Source organism: Pyrus communis, chromosome 3 (genome assembly GCF_963583255.1).
Source record: "Pyrus communis chromosome 3, drPyrComm1.1, whole genome shotgun sequence".
In the NCBI taxonomy this organism is placed as follows: Eukaryota; Viridiplantae; Streptophyta; class Magnoliopsida; order Rosales; family Rosaceae; genus Pyrus; species Pyrus communis.
In genome coordinates this window covers 1,792,165-1,796,562 of record NC_084805.1, presented here as the reverse complement: position 1 = coordinate 1,796,562, position 4,398 = coordinate 1,792,165, and positions in this window count along the sequence as shown.

Sequence of the window (4,398 nt, the reverse complement as noted above, 5' to 3'; positions counted from 1 at the left end):
ACTCCTGGACTTGATATTTTTTTGTCCATATCTCCAAGATGTACTCAGTTGGAATACTTGTAATATTTATTGTAGAAAGAATCTTTACAGCATGTGCACACAAGATTCCTACAAAATCATACTTATTACAACGGCATAAAATTTTTTTTGTCCATATCTCCAAGATGTACTCAGTTGGAATACTTGTAATATTTATTGTAGAAAGAATCTTTACAGCATGTGCACACAAGATTCCTACAAAATCATACTTATTACAACGGCATAAAAATGTATTATCTATGGAGTCAAATGTGATTTTATGGTGCCAATTCTTCCTTTGAGGGAAGATTTCGTATTTGCTACTGCTTGGTTGTTTCCACAGTCTATAACAGGGTTCAAGTCAATACTCTCGTTTCATAATTTTGGCTTTTCATACGCTTATATCCCATTGGTTTCTCCGGGATTAATTTCTCGCCCATGTCCTCAAGGAAAAATAAAATCACAACATATCTAAGAGTTAAATTTATATATGAATAAGAAGCAAGAAAATTATAAATGATTCAATATATATATACCCCCAATACCTGATTCATATGAATCCTATGTATTGTTATAGGTGGCATTTCGTTGCTTAGCTTCTCAAGGATTGGATCTGTTGAATGAGACGCTACTCGAGAAAGTACGTCAAAATTTCCATATAATTGAGATTTTCATTACTACAGAGAAAATAGCAGTACAACCATGGAGAAAAGATTGGGAAGAGCTTTGCTCACCTTGTTAACCCAACAGCCAAGGAAAAAGAAGTGAAGATTAATGGTGCTAGGGTTTTGCTCGGGTTTGAGAGATGAGAGTTGAGAGTTTAGAAGAATATTGACCGTATATTTCTTCAAACAGCCTACAATGCTAGCGTATTTCTTCGTATATTGGATTTTTTTTTAATTTTTAAATGCCAAATAGAAAAGTAAATAGAGTTATCTCTCAGTTAAACTAGAAGATATGTATCAAAATATTAGCAAAAAAATACAAAAGAGACACATAAAAGGAGACAGCAGACCTGCAACCTATTTTAACGTGGTAACTTTTTTATGTTTCAGATCTCCCACTGATCTATTGACCTATTGATTGCTTGGCCGATGATAGTTGATAGGCAAAACTTTCGAAAACAAATGGGTCATCAGGCTTTTTATGCACCATGTGTTTCTAATTGTAATACTATATTTTGCGTTGTAATTCTTACTATTATTGCTACAACTAATTTCTTCCTCTTAAGCCACCAGGGTTGGCCCAATAATAAGGATGGTAGGGTTCTGGATATGTAAGAGTTGATTAGGCTTAAGTTAGGCACCCTCCAATATAAACAAAACAGAACAAAAATCCTCATCCGTCAAAGAACAAATCATGAATAAAAATGGTGGTTTGGCTTTGATATAAATGGCCAATACTGTTACTATCTCCATTGCTTTCCTAACACATGCTTCTTAGCAATATATACTTTATCTTGACGTAGATTAGTTCATTTTATAACACTGAATCTTTTGGAGTCCACCGCTCTCCAATAGAATGTAGCTTGAAGATCATACGCGTAAAATTTCAAGCCGACTAATATGCATATGTACGTCGTGAACTTTTTTCTCTAATATGATCACAATTTGTATATATGCATCGATGTATGCATATATATATGATCAAAATTTGGAAATGACTTCTGATGATTCTCACATGGAACCCTACCATGCATTATGTAGCAGTGGTAGATCAAGTGGATACATCTACTAATAACCCTTTCCACTTGCTATGCTGACATGTACACCTGCCCACTCGTTTCTTTGATTAGTTACCCTTAACAGTGGTAGAAATAATCAAATGTCAAGTGTACAATATATAACAATTTGCACAGTTTATTTCTAATGGAAAAATTGAACAACAGATACAATATATCAAAATATAATTACTTAATGAAATTGCATATAAAATCACAAATCACTGACTTGTTCTTTGAAGATAGAGGCTCGCAGAAACAATCTCCTAAGACAGAAATTCGTCCCTACACCAGTGCAGCAGTTTAATGAACATCTATCTTGCAGGATACAACTATCTAACCCAAGTTGTTGCACTCGAACTTGGATTTTTGGCGAATTGGTTGTGGTGTTTCTTTGTGAAGTATGAAAGGATGCGATGAAATTGTTTTTTTTTTGTTGGTTTCTAATCTGACGGTCATATATATAATGGCGTAATGGAGCAGTTAAAGCCGTTCATGTTTATCTTTAAGAACGGTTGTAACTGTTCACGTGATCAGTTTTATCCTTTTGGAAAAAACTGAATGCAAAAATAAAAAATGTAATAATAATACTTGTGTTTTTCGTCCATCCAAGCCCCAAGGCCTATCTTTGACATTTAACATAAGGGTGTGCCATCCACACACCTCATTTTATTTCTTACATAATTTTCGACCATCGGATTGGATGAATTGAAGAAAATCAACAGAAAAAAAATTAACAAGGGTGTATAATAAATAAAATAGAACGTATGAATATCACATCCCTTAACGTAAACACCCAAATACTCCATCTTTGGCCCAATTCTTATAAAACATAAGTGAGTGAACTCACTTATAAAGGTGACTTTCAAAAAGATTTTGGGCGATGTGGGACTGGGAGTCCCCCGCAAGTTCCAACAAAGGGGCATTCATGTTGCCTTTTGTTTTCTGACTGTTAGGATATGAATGCTTAAAAATGGCCTAATGCACGATGTATGAGTAATGAAAAAGAAGAAAAATGAAGGGGGAGAGGGGAGGGAGGGAGACTTCAGCCCCCGAAATAAAAGGCGCCGGAGAGAGAAGAGAGAAGGAAAACAGAGTGCATGATAGAAAGCTTTCCCAGCTTCCCATTAAAAAAATGGTACAATATATCCTTTTACTTTGATGAACTGAGTTCTATAGTGGCGCAATATTCGTAAATAATATTGCATTTCGTACATGGTTGAATTTTACCTATAATTAAATAAGAAATATTGTTAGTCTAATTGACGAACATTCAAAAAAAAGGAAGGGTGTCCACCAAAGGGTATTTGTCTAAGTCAGAAAAGTTGTTTGAGAGAAACTATGAACTTAGTAGCAATTGCCATTTTCTTTGTTTCATTTGACTATTTATAGACCTGAATCCTAGAAGGCTGCTGGCTGGGAGGTTCCACGCCATACTAGGTAGTGCAGACTAGTCTCCGCAATTATATCAGCTAGTAATCTTGAAGGTCCTTGTTGGTAAGAGAGCTAGCACACCTGACATCCAAGGGAGACTCGAAGAGTCGGCTTCCTGCCACCATTAGGTTGGATATGGCCCGGTGGTTGGACTTATCATGAGTCCAAAGCACCTGTGATACGTTGGTGGCCTAGAGGCCTAACACTCACAGGATAGGCAGGTGTCACAGTTTCCCATAGAAGACAAACATATATCATGTTCTTTGGATTGCTCTGTGGTCTGCTCATGATGTCAATGATAAAATTATCATAGCGAGCATAAAGTTCATGTGTCATTTTTATATTGGATGTAGTTAATTTTTTATTTTTTTGAATAAACGATATTATCTAACACTAAGAGGAGATGGGGGAGTAGGCTAAGTCTCACAATAGGCTAGCAATAATATGGTTCCAATTCACATTTGGCGAAAATCAAACCTAAAACATTTCATTTACCAATAAAGAAGAATACTACTAAATTGTTGTACTAAGTGACTGGATATAGTTAATTTATGTCTCTACAAATATGTTTCTCTTTTCTTTGGTTTGGATTTGGTAGGGAGTAATAGCTTGACCAGCTAAAATTTCGATGATGCAAATCTATGAACCTAATTGGGGAATTTACAGTACATATCTATAAAAGCACTTTTTTCCGTATTTTTGGGTGGAAAAGTGACAGACTTGGAGCTACCCATGATACAATCTCCAATTAAAGAGTGGAGTGGTGGAGATACATAAAATACATAAAGCTTGTCGAGCTTTGGATTGGCAGCTAAAAGTTTATGCATTGCATGGTCTAACTTTATCTTTATGAATATAAGAGATAAAAAGAAGAGATGTGCTATCTACACATCTTTTTTTACTTCTCACACACTTTTTGTTAATTTCTATCATTTGACATTTTTTCATTCATTCAATCCAACGGTCGAAAATTAAAAAGGTAAATAAGAAGTAAAAAATATTGTGTGAATATCACATCCCAAAAAGAAAACCCTAGCTAACCAAAATATCTCCATCTCGACAAAACAAAAAAAAAAAAAAAAAAAAAAAAAAAAAAAAAAAAAAAAAACCAAAATATCTCCATCCGCATGCAATCATGCACTTCTCCGGTTTTTTTATAATAATTAAATTCCAAAAGTTGGGAGGAAACTGCATTCCGAAGATTGTATCTTGACGTTTTTCGGTGC